The sequence below is a fragment of the Macrobrachium nipponense genome, chromosome 25 (genome assembly GCF_015104395.2).
Source record: "Macrobrachium nipponense isolate FS-2020 chromosome 25, ASM1510439v2, whole genome shotgun sequence".
In the NCBI taxonomy this organism is placed as follows: domain Eukaryota; kingdom Metazoa; phylum Arthropoda; class Malacostraca; order Decapoda; family Palaemonidae; genus Macrobrachium; species Macrobrachium nipponense.
In genome coordinates, this window is record NC_087214.1 from 75,093,854 (window position 1) to 75,113,653 (window position 19,800).

The 19,800-nt window shown below is 37.6% G+C and overlaps 1 long non-coding RNA gene across 1 annotated transcript; it reads left to right on the forward strand.

The window, feature by feature from the left end:
• Nucleotides 1-421: 421 nt before the first annotated feature.
• LOC135199227 (uncharacterized) lies at nucleotides 422-9,651 on the forward strand. Its single transcript, XR_010310983.1, has 3 exons — nucleotides 422-527; nucleotides 1,108-1,282; nucleotides 9,480-9,651. It is a non-coding gene; the product is annotated as an uncharacterized LOC135199227 (long non-coding RNA).
• The last annotated feature ends 10,149 nt before the right edge of the window (nucleotides 9,652-19,800 follow it).

Below are 19,800 nucleotides of genomic sequence, written 5' to 3' on the forward strand. Positions count from 1 at the left end.
TGCTCGAACAGGTCTCGAGCTGTCCGGTCGCCTGTGAGTTCGAACCTGAGGAATAAAATCCCGCCATACATGCAACGATACAGTTAAACCACGCCCACAACGTTCTCACCTGAAGGCTGCAACTGAGCGTGAATGGGGGCCCTAACGGGCACACTTGACGGGCAAACCGTCAAATTGCCCTATGGGTCTTTTAACAAAATCACCATGGTGGTGCCCGATGGCTTGAGCTTCGACCTTGGCAGACGTACGTTTAACCATATACATTTCTTTTACTGAGTCATACTTTGCACCATATTCTCTCTTCTTTTTCATCACACACAAAGCAATTATCATGCTACACAATATCTTCTCCTTTGCGGAAGGCACCATGTTCATCGTACCGCACTGAACACTTCTGGCATCGCCTCACCCGTGGGCCGTGTGGACAACATAAGCCTGCCAGAATTTGCCTGTCAACCCCGGAGCACGCCTATCAAGCCCGCTCGTGTGGACAGGCCTTTGATAAGGATATCAACTGGTTCCCGAAGGTAATTATATGTTGTTCCTCGTGAAGGTGCCCTTTTTTGCCATTCGTTGCCTGATAAACCAGAATTATAAAGGCCATTATTACTAAATAAAAGACAACCACAGCATCTCGATACCATCTGCTCCCCCTCAGTATTTATCATATTTGCCAAGGGTGTACTACGTATACCGTGTGAATTGGCCTTTAGTAGATCGAGGATAAATGAAATAAGCGGTAGTCAGTCCTGTGGCAGGGAGGATGTGATTGTATCTAGCGAATCTTGTATCTCTATTGAGGAAACCTTATCCCATGGCAGTTTAAAAGTTTAAAAATACAACGCTGTGAACTCTGGAGTCATTTGAGTTTTTTAATGTATTGTTAGTAGTAATGATCTCGGGAAAATTTGATAGATATAATTGCCGTAAAACACTGAACATGAAAAATAATATGGAACTTTGCTGTAGAAGGTTAATCAGGAATGTCGACTGCTTATGTCGATACGTGCAAGGCCACCAAGGTGGAATGAATTACAAAAAAGTGTTTCCATTTGACAATCGCCAGTCTGCTCGGAAACTTAGACATAATTTTACTTTTGGTTTCAGAATTCCTGTCTCAAATTGACTTTGTGGATTTACTGAACGACTATCCGGGTTGGCTCAAATCGACGGAGGAGGAAGAACCAGGAACCACTTAAACGTCAAAATAAGTGGAACGGCGTCGAAACAGAGCGCCATTTAACACACTTCATAGGAGGACAGGAGTTGACAATTGAACTGTGTAAGTTGTTTTATGCTGTTACATGAACTTAGGAGAAGCCCATTAATCTGTCGATGACCCAAGGATTCAAGTCATTATAAAACAAAGTTATTTGAACATTAGTCTAATTCTCAGTCATAGAATCCCTGATCTCTTGCAAGAATTCTCGGAAGCTTTTTTTGGATTGAGATGAAGTGGTAGTCTTATTTTAGTATCCAATATTTTACCAAATGTTGGTTTTGTCAAAAGATTTCTTGAGAAAAGTAAGAGTCGGATTAATCTAAACTGATATGGCTTTCATGATTTATGGGTCTAATTATACATCTGCTAAGTAAAGGACGTTTGAACGTCGAAAGATCTCGCGGATACTCCGTTGTTTATTTTCCCTCGTGGCATATATCTTTATTTATGGATTTATCACGTTCCTAACTTTCGTGATTCAGTTACACACACACACACACACACACACACACACACACACACACACACACACATATATATATATATAGTATATATATATACATATATATATATATAATATATAAATTCATATATATAGTATGTTACAGATATATATATATATATATATATATGTAACATGGGGCGATTCTCTCCCCCAGTATTCATAAGGTAAGCGTGGACACGAAACGGAAGGCAGACTCACTCACCCCGTTACTCGTAACCTTTCTCTCTCTCTCTCTAGCACCGACAATCTCTTTCTCTCTCCACCTCTTTCTCTCCATTCTAACAGGTAATGAAAATGAGAGAGTTGCATCATAACATTAACGTTTATTAACAAGAATAAATAAATCAATCAACCAAGTAGTCCAGTCTTACAGACTAACTCAAAAAACAGTACAATGTCTAGTCACCAAAACAAGTCTACACCCCACTGGGAACTCTTTGTCCCCCGGCATTTCCAGATCCGTCTGTTTCAAAGATACAGAACACATCCCGGTAAGTACACACAAGTTTAAAGACAAAGTTAATAAAATGGAACATCTTACAAGATATCAAACAAGCCATCCCTTTGGCTAAAGCACTTTAACACTTACCCAGACAACCGGACACTTAAACACTTAATAAAAAAACTCCCCCCGGCGAATGCCACGGCATCTTGCCTGTGATTTGAAGCCCTCTATCAAAATCCCTCCCATAGGCTTGGGTATGAACCTATTAAAGGGAAGAGGCACACACGCACATACGAACACACAGTTCGCTAGCGCCTCGCGGTTCTAGCTGCATCCAGTTTCACAAAGGCACTTTGAGAAGAGTTCATAAACTGTCGTGCATTGACTTGTCGAACTAAGCACTTTTATCTCACGCCACCACCAGAAACTCATTGATCAGCTACTCTCAGGTCGTCACTCCTGCACTGTTCCCCACATTCCATAGGTCACTGAGAACACATGGACAAATATATTATTAATCAAAATCCCTAGGCCTTACAGATAGCTCGGCCTCGCACAAATGCTAGCTCCCGCCTAGCAAAATTGCTTATAACACAAAACACTGGCCGGCTTAAAATAAAATAAGTAAAACTGCACGTCTCTGGCATTATAAAATAAAGTCTTATCACGCTTTAATCTCCAAATAGCACAAGACGCATTTTCTCTCATATTTTCTGCATTAGGATTCTTGAATATCCCTCTTCGCTTGTCTGCAACTAGCTGCACCTGTAGCAGACTGTAGCAGCTGTAGGAAGACGGAATGCCTCCCTCATCGTAGAAGACTTCTCACGGCTTCTGTAGATCCCCAAAAACACGCTGTAGAATTCTCTCGATCACCCACGTAGAAATTCTTGTAATCACCCTGGACAACATGGCAGCAACCTCTCTTCACGGCTGGTGGACGTCTTGCTGGTGTCGGGGAACGACTTTTGGCGTACGTTAGTATGTCAGTCAAGTCACTGGTCAATCTAAGAAAATTAACCCAAACATACTACTTCTATCAAACAATGATCTCAAAAGGTCAGAAATACTAACTGAACATCTCCCAATTAACTTCCTTAATATGACTACTAAATCATAAGTCATCATCACAACTCTCTAAGAAAAAGAAACATCAAGTTCTCCAACTCAATTCTCCAAACTCACACATCAGCACACACACAACTCAGAAATCACAGCAACTCCACGGAATTCTGCACTCACATTTCAAACTCGAATGTGCTCACAAAAAAAAAAAAAAAAAAAAAAAAAACAAAAAAAAAAAAAAAAAAAAATCGTAACGAGCTCAAGGAAAAAACAAGAAAAGAATCACGTAACACACCCAGACCCAAAAAATGTTCTCTCAAGCTCTAATATTTGAACAACCCACAAAATCAGTAAAAATCTCCAACTTTTAACAGCAAAAACCCCTTTACTGCTCAATAATTAATTACAATGAGACTTAATGTCAAACTCCCATTTACATAAACAGCAACCCCAGAAAAATCCCATCTCCCGGTAAAATCAAACCTCCCGGTAAAATCAAATCTCCCGTCCAAAAAAGAAATGCTACTTAAGCTCAATCCCCCAAATTATATCTCTCATAGGAAAAGGAAGAAAAATGATAAAAAAAAAGATAATCACAAGTAGATTTCCCCAACCACAAAATACATAATACATGTATAATAAGCATAACACCCCGCTTTTTCCCCAAGAAATGCTCCATGTAAAGTTATGGAATTTGCCAGAAAGCAAACTCCCACACATGCGCTTTCGTGAAATGCTATAGCCAACATTTCCAGATATTGCAAAAATTCTGATCTGTCACCATCAGAGGAAAAGAATCAGCACACGGCTCATCACATCGCCTGTCAGCAGAAAAATCGCCTGCGGACGTATGTTCTAACAACAGCACAAAAATTGTCTATACTCTGTTTTTTTTCATCTGTCCATCCGCCTGTGTGGTTTTTGTATGGTAACACTGCGTCCCGGGCTTTAAATAGTTGCGCTACGTGTAAGTTTTAGGTAAATAAAAGGATATCTGGGTGTACATTTGCAACTGAAAAGTGTTTTAATAATTTACTGTATGCGAATTACACCATTAATATTCGAAATAGGTTATTGTTATTATTGTTGAATGTAAGCTCCCTTTTCGGGGTGGCGAATGGAACAGCCAGACGCAGTGGCGGGAAAATTGCTTCTCTCGCTGTTCACTACGGCAAGATGTCAACGTATTACTTCATTATACGTAACTATATCAGTATGTACTGTTAATTTTTATAAAGTGCGTTTCAGCCAGATACGATATGACGTAACTTGGTTTAGCATCTGTTTGATGGAATTTGCGTCTGGCTGTTCCATTCGCCACCCCGAAAAGGCAGCTTACATTCGACAATAATAACAATATCCTATTTCGAATATTAACGGTGTAATTCGCATACATTAAATTATTAAAACACTTTTCAGTTGCAAATGTACAACCAGATATCCTTTATTTGCCTAAAACTTACACAGTGTAACTATTTCAAGCCCGGGACGCAGTGTTACCATACAAAAACACCACTGGCGGATGGACAGATGAAAAAAAACAGAGTATAGTCAGACACATAAGTTTAGAAACTCATGATTCTCTAGAAAAAAGGTCTAACAGACACATTTCACAGAATTAACTCCAGGATATGACTAATGTGTTCAAAAATTTGTCCTGAAGACTTATTCTCTCAACATGACTTTACCCAAATTATGTCTCCAAAAATAATACACTTGTGAACATAAAAAATGCACACACATCTCCAAATGACTCGTAATGCAGTAATGCCATTTGCCTCTAAATAGTCACGAAACCAAAGAAAAAAAGAGAACCACAGAAATCTCCTCTTGTCTCGAAAAAAACTCCATAACCACAAAAAAAAGGGTCACCCGCCCAAGATTAATTCCAACTCCATATTAGACACCATATTAATAATAACACCACTCCGGTTATAAAAAATATTTCCTCCATTTGGTTAATAACCAACCCCCTATATTATTCTCTTATTTCTCCAATAGCCACATGTCAGTAAAAAAAAAACACCACTCCAGGAATAGAGAATAATCACCTCTATTTCGGCAAATACAAAATATTTACCTCTATTTCCCCAATAACTCCATGTGGAACAAAACAAGGCTACAAAAAATATATATCTCCAAAAAATGTGCACTCAAGGCAACTAACTCACACACTCATAAATATTGCCCCATAATCTCCAAATATGTGTCTCCATTTGCAACAAAGATGGCTGCAAAATAATTGAACTAAACATAGCTCATATCACACTGGCAAATATCAACAATGGCCAAAAATATATCTCCCATATATTATATCTCAAAATATAACTCCAAAATAATATATACCTCCAAATATAACTCCAAATATATCTCAATTATAACTCCAATTCTCCAGAGAATAACTCAATGTTATAGTAAAAACTATAAAAACTCTCTCCATTTAGCATAACTGCTAAAAAAAAGCAAAAACTCGGCAAATAAAACTGTCTAGAAAATTCTAGTAAAAATCACCAATGTGCCACAAGTCATTATAACAGAACTCCAAATTCACAGTGTCTAAGCCAAGACTTCTCCATATGCACTACGACATAAGTCACTAGAAAACTTAGCCAAGTTTCCTATCTCTCGCAAAGTTGTCACAAATACGACAAGGGTATTGTGCAAAAAAACTCACAATTTCTGGAACATAAATATCCAGAGAAGAAATGTAGTACCATTACGTATGCATTCAAAACATGCAAAAAATTCTCCCATATATTTCTCTATAGCATCAAATAGCTAAAACACAAACACGTTCCCGAACAATGACTCTAAGTCATGAACTGAGATAATATTCACACTAACTGGAGAGAAAAAAACAAATTCAAATTCACCCATGATAAAAAAAACTTGTGTCAGCGATGGCTAATTTCCAAAAAAGGAGAAAAGAAAAGTCAACGGCACCATTAACTATCTCCCATAACTCACTAGATGTCAAGCAATTATCTGCTGAACTCATAAAAAAAGAAAAAAAAACTAAAGCAATGTGTTGTTAGTTCCTCCCATATTCAAAAAAAGAATTCACCTCCCTTGATAGCATTAAAACGCCCACGTATTAGTATAAAAAAAAAATCAGTATCAGAAATATCATTATCACAAAATCACCTAAAAAATAAATTGCTATCATCAAAATCATCAGTATCAGTACAAAAAATATCACCAATGTTAATGCTTGTCCATTCTCCAAAAATTCAGCACAAAATTCAGCAAGATTCCACACAATTCACCAAGATTCAGCCAGATTCATCAAGATTCAGCAAAACTCATCCCCGTGAATCACTGAAATATTCTCCAAAGTTACAAAAACTCAACAAATAATTAACACAAGACTTCTCCCATTAACTCATTGTAACAATTATCCATGAATAATTGTCTGTAATAATTATTGAACAATCTCCCATGAAATATCTCAAATCTCTCGTAAAACAAGTCTCCCGTAATGATAATTATACTTAAGCAAACCCTCCCGTAACACATCTCAAGTATAACAATTATTAATAATAATAATAACTCTCCACAGCAATAATTCTCTTGCAAAAATTTCAAGTAAGGGTGAAATTCAAATAGCATACAACAGTATTGCTGAATCCTATGACATACAATTTCTCCAGCATGCAACACCATGACATAACACCATTGCCACACAACACAGATACAACACCAATCATCGGCATTTCAAAGTAATTTCTCCAACACAATAAAAAAAATAATCTGTGTATCCCCCTTATATTTGTGTCTTTCAAGGCACAAAGAAACATATAACACATCCCGTGCATGTTAACTACTTTTCCCCTCATTCACGGAAAAGAAAAATCTGTTCTTATTTCCTTTTCTCTTCGTCCAAGAGAGAAAAAAAAATCTCTTTTCTAAAAAAAAAGACTCTACGGGCATTTCACTTCATCAACTAATCAATCAGCTGATATCTTAGCATTCAATGTCAAGGCCAGACCCATCCCCAACACAAAGAAAAAAAAAGAAAAAAGGGGGAGTTCACCCACACTGAGAAAAAAAAAATTTTCCCCCCCGTGAGAACAACCCCTCAGTAAGCGCAGAACAGCCCGAGGCATACCAGCAGTATCCCCCATCTCCCCTTGAACAGTGTCTGAGGACCCCTTCCCAAGGTATATACTAGTACCCACCCCTGCACTATCTCTCGAGGGAGGCCAGTGGTACCCTCCATGCGACTATCCCACCGAGGGATGCCAGTATGCCCTCGCAATGCAACGCGCCTCTCTGCAGAAATGTGCTGAGCCCGTAAAATTGTGGCCGGTCTGTGTCACTAAGCCAAATATGCTTATCTAAGCACAGTCCACATGCATAGAAAAATACACCTTAATACACTCTTATGTGTTTAAAACAAAGACAAATACGTCTATTATAAACACGTGCAAATAAAGAAAACACGTCACTATGGGGCAAAGACAAGAAAAATTGTTGACCTCTTGAACCAATCCCATTTCACTGAAATATTTAAACAAAAACCCTCTCCCTTTGATAAACAATAGTTAACACTCACCACTCCATAACGGGAACAAAAGGAACTCGAAATTCTTCGTAAAACACGTAAATCTCGTCGGCACAATACAAACGCGATCGGTGAGATGACCCCTAGCAACACTCACTCATGAACTAGACTGAGTTGCTTGTCTCACGACTCCCGCCCTGAAGAATCTCGGTACGAGCGAATTTGATGACCCTAATAGAAATTTTCTTTCCTCATCCCCCCATCCCACGGACGGATATTTTCTCTACCCCTTTTTCACTTAGCAACTGAGATCTAACAATTTAACAATTTTCCACAATCCCACAAAGCTTTGTCGTTCGAAAACTATCGCTAAGCCATAACCCCTTTTATTTTCTAACTGGCCACCCATCTCTACATTGGCGTTCCTAGGCATAGAAAAGAAAGAACACTTTTATATCCCCTCTTAACCGTCTGCCACCACTGTAACATGGGGGGATTCTCTCCCCCAGTATTCATAAGGTAAGCGTGGACACGAAACGGAAGGCAGACTCACTCACCCCGTTACTCGTAACCTTTCTCTCTCTCTCTCTAGCACCGACAATCTCTTTCTCTCTCCACCTCTTTCTCTCCATTCTAACAGGTAATGAAAATGAGAGAGTTGCATCATAACATTAACGTTTATTAACAAGAATAAATAAATCAATCAACCAAGTAGTCCAGTCTTACAGACTAACTCAAAAAACAGTACAATGTCTAGTCACCAAAACAAGTCTACACCCCACTGGGAACTCTTTGTCCCCCGGCATTTCCAGATCCGTCTGTTTCAAAGATACAGAACACATCCCGGTAAGTACACACAAGTTTAAAGACAAAGTTAATAAAATGGAACATCTTACAAGATATCAAACAAGCCATCCCTTTGGCTAAAGCACTTTAACACTTACCCAGACAACCGGACACTTAAACACTTAATAAAAAACTCCCCCCGGCGAATGCCACGGCATCTTGCCTGTGACTTGAAGCCCTCTATCAAAATCCCTCCCATAGGCTTGGGTATGAACCTATTAAAGGGAAGAGGCACACACGCACATACGAACACACAGTTCGCTAGCGCCTCGCGGTTCTAGCTGCATCCAGTTTCACAAAGGCACTTTGAGAAGAGTTCATAAAACTGTCGTGCATTGACTTCTTGAACTAAGCACTTTTATCTCACGCCACCCCTAGAAACTCATTGATCAGCTACTCTCAGGTTGTCACTCCTGCACTGTTCCCCACATTCCATAGGTCACTGAGAACACAAGGACAAATATATTATTAATCAAAACCCCTAGGCCTTACATATATATATATATATATATATATATATATATATATATATATATATATATATATATATATATATATATATGCAAAAACCTTTATTTATACATAGCATCACATTTTATATACTTCGTGATCAAGTTAGTTCATATATATATATATATATTATATATATATATATATATATATATATATATATATATATATATATATATATATATATATATATATATGTATAGTTTTAGGATTTTACCAATGTTGAGCTTTGTCACTTAGATTTCATGCTATGGACTACGTAAAGTGAGGAGGTTAACACAGGAGAACTATATCGTGATCAACTCATTTAAGGAAGGTTTAGGTTGTACCGTTTCTTATTCGAGTATGTTTTGCTTTCTATTTAGTTATCTTTCATTTGCAGGTTCATTACAGAAAATACTTGAGTGGAATGAGAAGACGTGAGAAATTCAATGGAGTCTAAAGGTGTTTAAATCAGGTAGACGACAATTCACAGCCTATGGCATTTTAACAAAACAGAAATGATACACGCTTGAAACAATTATGGGGGAAAGTCAACAACCAAATTACTGCTGCTGAGAAAAAGGAACAAGAACATAGGCTATGGCATTGAATAACTCCGTTATGAAGAAGGTAAAGGTCAGATGCAAGTTAAACACTCCAAGATCTGTGACATTAAGTCGTCACTGAAATCACGTATAAAAGAGGAACGCAGAATTCAGGTGTGTCAAAGGTGCAGGTACTAAGTGCAAACTCCCCACCTGACGCTGTTCGGTTTCTGCCAAAGCTTGAAATATTACTTTACAGTGTTTTCTTTCCTTTCTGTTGTGTGGAGTTCCATTCTCCTGCCTCTGGGTTCACAAAATTCTTGTAAGAACACTAGAAATCCCATTAATCCATTTATGCATTGTGGTGACCCCTTGAGGATGGGTAGTTAAAAGTTAAGTACATCTTAGTTTAACCAGACCACTGAGCTGATGAACAGCTCTCCTAGGGCTGGCCCGAAGGATTAGATATTTTTACATGGCTAGGAACCAATTGGTCACCTAGCAACGGGACCTACAGTTTATTGTAGGATCCGAACCACACAATATCGAGAAATGAATTTCTATCACCAGAAACAAATTCCTCTGATTCCGCGTTGGCAGAGCAGGGAATCGAACTTCTAACCACCGGATTGGCAGCCGAGCTCGAAAACCACTCGTCCAGCGTGGAACTAGGATGGGTAGTACATGGTTTACCTGTGCTGGGGGTACATCCAATACATTGGACAAGAAGCCACCATCGAGACTCAATCATAGAAAGCCACATACCCAGTGACAAAGATCTTCAATGCCTCTCTCTTAAGAGTACTCATCCCCAACCACCCCATCCCACAGCAAGTAAAGCAGGCCCCAGGAGCAGCTGGGTTTGGGCATTTTGGGTGTGGCCTCCCACTGCAGTAAGGCAACTTACACTCACTTGCTGGTGAAATCAAGCTAGCAGTAATAATGTATGCAGCAGAGACCCTAAGCTTCATTGTCCCACAATAGTTCCATTAGATGGTCATTTCCCAGAGGCGATTGGACCCCAAATGCAGAAAGCAGATGGACTTTTGGTTGCCAGTTTAACCCAAGTATGGGTCTAACCCCCAAAGCACACACATGCGCACATCACAGAGCTCAAATGACTCCGTAGGGGATACCACACTGCTACCTGGGCCATTGTCTAACGAATACTGTGTAATGCAGCAATAAGACCCAGGATAGCAACCAGCTATCAGTGGAGCTAGCAAGCCATTACTCTGCAGGTAAGCCAATATGTATGGAAATAACTTATATGCCTAAATTCTAGTTACTTCTGCCATTGACCAACGTATTGTTCATGACTGGAGGTGTGCCAAGCTCCAATTGTCTTGACCTTGCCAGACACCACATAATAAAATAGTTTGAATGCAAGATAGTGCTAGAAAAGGCCATAAGTTGAGACTATAATTGCACCTGGCACTTCTTTAGATCATTGACCTCTTGTCCCATGTGGAGTTTAAGAAAACAAGAACATGGAAGCAGCTTTAAATCAGATTACACTTTAACCTTCAGCCGGTGAGAACTCGACTATTAAAACCACCCAAGACTGATTGAAAGCCGCAATGACTTAGGATAAAGGAAAAAACAAAAACAACAAGTTTTGTGAGGCGAGAGAAGTAGTTTTTCAAGGAAACAATACACGATAGCTGGTGAGAGGACCTAGTTGATGAACCAGATAAGGGCTAACAGGGGAAGCCAAGGGAGAAACCTTATTACTAATGGGTTGTACCATCAAATCCTGGATTATCATGGTGAGTTACTGTAGCCATTAGGAGTACGAAGTTCTGACTTAGCTTGCATGAGACTGTGTTTAGATAGCGTACCATTTTAAATTCCTATTTATTCTGCGAATGTGGACAACAGAGCAGAGATTTAGAAAGAATGGTAAACTGATTGGTAAGGTGGTAGTTACTGTATTCATGTTTTCCTGATTCCTGGAAGACTTGACAGGAAATTAGACTTCTGAACTGCTTTTAATGTCCAGATTCAACAGACTAGACCACATTATTTTTGCAAGTGGATTTTACTGAATTAGGGAGTAGGACCTAGCAGGACTATCTTGAATGTTTTATACTGAAATGTTTTATACTGAAATGTTAGGAATACAACACAGGATTGCTGGTTGATATTCAGGGCATATTATTCTAAATGTTGAGACAGGGCTATTTTATTATTCTATTACTTGTTGTATTAAAAGGGGATTTACTGAAAAGAAGCCATAAACACATGGGCAGTGCCAGTAATCAGATACAGCACAGGAATAGTGGAATGGACGAAGGCAGAACTCCGCAGCATAGATCAGAAAACCAGGAAACATGACAATACACAAAGCACTACACCCAAGAGCAAATACGGATAGACTATACATAACACGAAAGGAAGGAGGGAGAGGACTACTAAGTATAGAGGACTGCGTCAACATCGAGAACAGAGCACTGGGGCAATATCTGAAAAACAGTGAAGACGAATGGCTAAAGAGTGCATGGGAAGAAGGGACTAATAAAGTAGACGAAGACCCAGAAATATACAGAGACAGGACAATGACAAACAGAACAGAGGACTGGCACAACAAACCAATGCACGGACAATACATGAGACAGACTAAAGAACTAGCAGCGATGACACATGGCAATGGCTACAGAGGGGAGAGCTAAAGAAGGAAACTGAAGGAATGATAACAGCGGCACAAGATCAGGCCCTAAGAACCAGATATGTTCAAAGAACGATAGATGGAAATAACATCTCTCCCTTATGTAGGAAGTGCAATACGAAAAATGAAACCATAAACCACATAGCAAGCGAATGCCCGGCACTTGCACAGAACCAGTACAAAAAGAGGCATGATTCAGTGACAAAAGCCCTCCACTGGAGCCTGTGCAAGAAACATCAGCTATCTTGCAGTAATAAGTGGTACGAGCACCAACCTGAGGGAGTGATAGAAAACGATCACGCAAAGATCCTCTGGGTCTATGGTATCAGAACGGATAGGGTGATACGTGCTACAGACCAGACGTGACGTTGATTGATTAAGTCAAGAAGAAAGTATCACTCATTGATGTCGCAATACCATGGGACACCAGAGTTGAAGAGAAAGAGAAGGGAAAAAATGGCTAAAGTATCAAGATCTGAAAATAGAAATTAAAGGAGGATATGGGATAGTATCAAGATCTGAAAATAGAAATAAGAAGGATATGGGATATGCCAGTGGAAATCGTACCCATAATCATAGGAGCACTAGGCACGATCCCAAGATCCCTGAAAAGGAATCTAGAAAAACTAGAGGCTGAAGTAGCTCCAGGACTCATGCAGAAGAGTGTGATCCTAGAAACGGCACACATAGTAAGAAAAGTGATGGACTCCTAAGGAGGCAGGATGCAACCCGGAACCCCACACTATAAATACCACCCAGTCAAATTGGAGGACTGTGATAGAGAGAGAGAGAGAAAAAAAATAATAATATGTTTATTGAAGGAGAGTGCCGCCTCAGCTGCATTTTGTTAGTTTTATATGGAATTCTTTTCTATTCTTCCTATTACGGCTTTTTGGTGTTAGTTAGGTTGGCGAGTAACGCTCCGACTATCGGTACATATGAAAAGTCAAGATCATTGAATTTTATGAAATGTATATATTATATATATATATATATATATATACTATCTTATATAATATATATAGATAATAGATAGATAGATAGATAGATAGATAGATATATAGATATATATAGATATAGATATATTGAAATGTGGTGTACAATATCCGTAGATTAATTTACCCCGAAGTTTCTTGTGGATTCGACCAGATGCTTTCAAGGCTGTGGCCTTGAGTAGACTGATGATATTGAATCGAATTGAATTGAATAGGGGGAGGGGGCCAGGATAGGATGGGGGTACGATTGCAACCGATTTAATAAACCCCAGAGGGGTCCCTCTGAAGGAAGTGGAGGTTATTGAAGGGGGAATAGGGGTTGGCGATATATATAAGGAGAAGGGATAAAGAATGGGACAGACCCATTTGTCTTCATTTTATGTTATGTAGTGTTTGTTGCATCTTCTGTATTGTTGTGGTTCGAGACTACAGCAGAATCATTATTAACTTAAGTGTATTTATATTGATTTGACTAAATTTGCTTTTGCCTTGAACGTTCAAATTAAAAAATTGAGGCCCCAATCGTCGTCCTCCCCTCTCTCTCCTTATAGGGAGGTGGGGGGGGGGGGGAGAGTGGGGACTCGGACCATGTGCTGAACATTGTTTTTCAAGTGCATTTTGTTGATATTGCTAGTGTGGATTCGGGATCTCTTCCAGAATGGTCAGAAGTTACATTGTTACAAAGATGAATGATTTGTTAGTTAATTTACCAACTGGTGCAGTGAGAGTCTATAATATATTTACTTGTGTAATCGACAGTTTGACATCTGAAAATTGTGCTGTACAAATTGAAGGTAATATTTTTTTGTTATTTTCTGCTATTGGCGGCTGTAAGGAATCTTCAAGCTACTTTTAAATTTAAGAGTTGAAGCTCTGGCTGTCGTAACGGAGCTGGACTGTGACGTCACACCGGGCTGTGTGACGTCACTGCGAGCCGAAGCAGAGTTTTCATTGGCTGTTGGACGCTGTGTGACGTCACGGCGGGTCGAAATTTCAGCTGCTGCAGCCGGGCGAGTCGTAATCTCGTATCAGAACGAGAGAAGTCACCAACCGAGTCGCACCTGATCATACCAGTCGACCGGCAGCAGATGAAATTTCAGTCCGCCGTGAAGTCACACAGCGTCCAACAGCCAAGCAAACAAGCCCCACTACCTCCCGACCAATGAAAACTCAGCTCGCGGATACCACCGACTATAAATTAGGGTAGAACGGAAAAATACCATCAGTCTACTCAAAGCCACAACCTTGAAAATAGCTATTCGAATCCAGAAGAAACGTCGGTATAAAATAATCTACGGACATTGTACACCAAATTTCAATATACTTATAAATTTCATAAAATTCATTGTTCTTCACTTTCCATATGTATCCAATAGGCGCGTTACTCGCCAACATAAATAACATTGAAAAAGCCGTAATAAGAAGAATAGAAAAGAACTTCTATAGAATAAATGCAGCTGAAGCAACAATCTCCTTCAATAGACCATGCTTGAAAGAGGATCTTCTGCCTAAATAATATTAATAATAATAATAATAATAATGATGATGCAGGTAAAGATGAGGATTATTTCACTGTGATTTGCTAATAGGAATTTACACTAAGAAGCCTCCCACTTTTGCACTGCAATTCAATCATGAATTAATATTACAGTAGCTGTGGTAAAAAAAAAACGAATTTAATTTCATTAAGATCTGGTTCATAGAATACTACAGAGCCCATCTTAGGATTAAAAGACCCTGTCTCATCTGTGCCCATTTCAGTAAAAGGGGCCTAGTATGTATAGGATGCTTGAAGCCCTGGTTATAACGAATTATCTTCTATTTGGAATCCAAAATATTTTCGAATTGATGTGATGTCATTAACTTCTTCCTCATCTCTTCAGGAAATTGCCTGTGAGCGAAAATGGGACAAGAAGATTAGATGCTACCCACTCCTCTGCTAAGCGAAGAACTTGGCTTGAAGAAAGGCCTACCTTTGTATTTAAATTTGTAGAATGTTGTCCTAGCACACCTGTGTCAATAGCTGCCTATGGCAAGAAGTGCGAAAAATAGAGAGATTACAAACATGAACTCTTTCGGCTATTGAAATTGTCAGTAGTATTCAGGATGTATAGACTTATTTTTATCTAAAGCTCGTATGAGCTTAATTTAAACTATTGAAACTGTCAGTATTATTTAGGATGAATAGACTTATTTTATATCTCAAGCTCGTATCAGCTTAATTTAAACTAATAAGCATTTACCTTAGAGTTCTATATGAGTTTTTTGTGATGTAAAATATAACTCAGTATGTTTCGGGATCCTTAGTTGTCTTGCAAAGACTTCTTATCCCTTTGAGACCAGCTGTCAGTTAGTTCAGCACATTTTAGGATACATGGTTTATTTCCCGCTTAAATTTCTCTGTTAGCTGGTAATGAGATCAGTGTTTTCAGAATTTTTTTTTAAAAAATTGAGTGGATAAACTTATTTTCTTATAAGTTGAATAATAGCAACGTGGTGCCTCAGTGTACTTCAGGACACATAGTTTTTTCTGTGTAATATTCATAAGTTTAGCATGTCAAGTCCTTCAGTACATTGCAGGATAGTTCTGTTTCCATGTCTTACCAGTTTTACAATGACTCTAGATTCGATCATTTTGAGGATACATACTAATGTTTTTAAAATAGATTTTATGTTTAATATTAGCTATCAAATAGTCCTGTATGTTCCAGACTACATAGTTCTGCTTTAACTGAAATCTAGTGTCAGTCTGATATCAATCAAAAGTAGCTTAGTGTATTTGGATGCGTAGGTAGTTCAATTTTCTTGTGAAGCATTAGGGTACGCGCTTTTTTTTTGCTCACATAGCCTTTATTTTTGTAATTATCTCAATGTCTTATCTAGATATTTCATTTGTTTAGTACTTAAGTTTTAAGGTACAAAGTTTTCCCTTTAATTTCTTAGCAATGTCAACATCAGCTATCAATATCTTAGTACATTTCAGGATACATGATTTTTACATGTCTTCTCATTAGTTTACCATCATCTTACAAGGTGTTCAGGATGTTTCAGGCTCCATAATATTAAACACAGATTTCTTGGTAATGAAATAACAGCTGTTAGGCAGTTATGGCTACTTCTTGGCTATTTTGTACCGAGGAGTCAAGTATGTTTAAGGCTAGTTTTCTATAAACTCAGTTTAATTGACTTTCACAGAGCACATTTTCGTCTAGTTGTGATTTGCAGTATCCAGTAGATCATTGTTCATTGCACACTTGTCTAGGAAAGAAGTTCACCTGAGATTAATGTTAGGTTATGATTGTTAGTTTCTGTCATTTCCTGAAGTTCAAAAACTATCACTAGCAAAAAGTTCAACAGTTGCAAACAATAGGTTTTACTGATTTTATGGAATATCTTCGTGGTGGTCAGCATAGTTGAAGAATAGCTGTGTAGATTCAAAGCTGTGAGGTGGTAACCTTTATAGAATGGGTAATATTTTCGGATGAAGTTGAAATTTGTTATTTTTCCTCAGTGAGTCCAATAGATATTCCTTAGAGTACCCTCCATCATATTAGGGACTTGGAGTTAAGCTTCTTATACGTATATATTTTTAGAATTAATTCTTTTTATAGTTTAAAACCTACGTTACTAAAAGGTTCTGTTTGATACAAGAGAGAGAGAGAGAGAGAGAGAGAGAGAGAGAGAGAGAGAGAGAGAGAGAGAGAGAGAGAGAGAGAGAGAGAACTCATCCTGAAAGACTAACACGTTTGCACTGTTAATTAAGAGAGGAGATGATTCAAAATTGAGTTTTATTAGTTTGACCTCAAAAGTGTAAAAAAGAATTTGTCATTCTTTTTAAGCGATTAAACAAAACTGAATTTTGTGCAAAGCTTGCCATGACAATAAATGCGTCTTGCTTAACATTAAACATACACCACTTAAAGGGTAATTGTGTAAATATTGGAGAGGGCCTTATCAAGAGCATTATGATCATGGCATCTCTGAATATCTCAAGACACTGGTGGGCATAGGGTGGTTCTAAATTGAAATGATTACTTAGAGATTACACTTTGGTACTCTTGACAAATGTGACATAAATTATTTACTAAGTGAACTCTAATTAATTACTTTAAGTGCCAGTTTCAATACTATTAATGATATTTTAGGTAAATGCTTCAGTCATGGTGAATTCATTACTTAGGGATAATTTGGTTTTTCTGAAAATACCATTGACCAATGAATCTGTAAGTAGACTTGCATATAAAGCGTTACCTTAAATGAGATTAGGGATTATCAACAATGGTGTCTTAGGTATATGAATAAGCCAATTCGAAACTGTCTTTGAAGGGAAGTATAGTTTGACAAGGCTATATTTGGCATATGAATTAATAAGCGTTCTCAGTTAAGTGGACAGTTTATTCGATTAAATGTTACGTTGATAGATAGACTTTATAGGAAGATTAAAATCATCTTGAGTTCTAATAATTCATTTCTCACTAATTCTCCAGATATTTGATATAGAAGGTCAGTCCCTTCCTTAGTAGACTCATAACTATAGGGAAAGTTGCTATTGAATCGAATACAGTTTCTAATTGTTTTGCAATACAAGCAAATCACACCTATCTCTTTCCTTGTAAGGTTCTCACAAGGTGACTGATTGTCCATGAACTCTGTAAATTGGAGTAGTTAGGTTAAAGAGGCTGAACAGCAAAGTGGAAGGAACTAAAGGGGAAACTATTAAATAATCAGCGATTATTTTTATACGTAGATTATACCTCAAGAATAGTTATCAAAAATGAAATCTTAACAGTAAAGTTGTCTAAGCTTCGGACCCAAACCAATTCTGAAATTGCCTGTAGTTACGTTGCAAGAGGTTATGTCTTAAATTGCTTGTGACTAACGTAGATTATCTAAGAAATTCAATTATTTATGAGTTATAGGCTTAGTCAGTTTTAGAATAAGTGCAACAGTGTCTTGACGTATGGAGAATTATAGGTTAAGGGTGAATGATTTTTGTGGTGTTGAATTATTGCATAGAGTTCCTACTGAATTTAAATTGATCAGATTAGGTTGAAAAGTTAACTGTTGTTGCTAAAAGTTTAACTTTGTTGTTAAAAAATTAACGACTTTTGTTAAAAATTTAATTACTCTTGTTAAAAAAATTAACGACTTTTGTTAAAAAAGTAATTACTGTTGTTAAAAATTTTAACTGTTGTTGTTAAACAGAAGCTAACTCTGGTTTGTTGGTTAAGAAATTTAAGACTTAGTGTTGTTAAAAATATAATTGCGGTTGTTAGAAATTTAACTACTGTTGTTAAAAATTTAACTGTTGTTGAAAATTTAATTTTTATTGTTAAGATTCTAACTGTTTTTAAAAATTTAACTGTTGTAAAAATCTTTTATTGTTGAAAATTTAACTGAATTTTGAATTAAGGGATAATCATCATTTTGATACCAAATTGTAAATTGATTGTACAATGACTTTTGTAGTTCAGCTTTCTGCTCAGTTCTCACCAAGTCTTGGGCTTCATTTAGTTACAAATATTATCTATTGCTTTTGTTAGGTCCTAAAACGAAATATAAAAGCTTAAAGACTAATGAAAATACTCTAGCGGTACCAGTAAAGTCAAGACAGTTCTAACAACATCCAGTGCTTCCTCAGTTGTCGTATATCATGCAAACTTTGTAATCTACAAGTTTGATAAGCTTTTCCCTGCTGGCCAACGTTTGCATGAATCTGGGGTAGCAATATTTTATTTTTGCAATATTGTAATAGAAACCAGGTATGGAAACGAGAAATCTTTGTAAATTGATGTAAATAACTGAGACATTGTTCTTATGTTTTAATCCGAACCTTCCAATCTGATTAGACTTCTATTTCTGTCTACTCGAAATCTTACACTAAGTATATATTCAGGGGATATCTTTTTCAGTCTCCTGTTAAAGCTGTTACTTAGAAACACTTTTGCAGATTTACAGTATACGACTAATAAGCAGCAGAATTGCTCACTTTCACTTTTCTTGGTGGAATAAAACTCCTCACAGTTTGTTGATCAATTTCTGCTTACTATTTTACTTTAAAGAGCACCTTTCTCTCTCTCTCTCTCTCTCTCTCTCTCTCTCTCTCTCTCTCTCTTCTCTCTCTTTCTCGCTCTCTCTCTCTCTCTCTCTCTTTTCTGAAGCATCGTTTCACACTTGAATTCCCCCTCATTCACACTACGTGCCTTCAAGGTGCTTTTTTTTCATTACTCCTAGACCCAAGGATTAAATACTACCTCCCTCTTAGCATTCCCATGCTGTGAAATAGGTACTAAGTCGTTGTGTGTAATATTTGCTTTAGTACCTAAATTCAAGTGAATTGTTATTTATTTATTTTCTTATTTTTTTGCTATGAATTTTAACTAGTAACTTTTGTATAAATGTGATTGAGTTAGGAGGTTCATATCATTAGAGAAGGGAAGCGTTTCTTTGGCACTGTGTACGAAGTGAGAGCTGGAGCAGTTGTCTGTAAAGATTAAATATTAAACTTCAAAT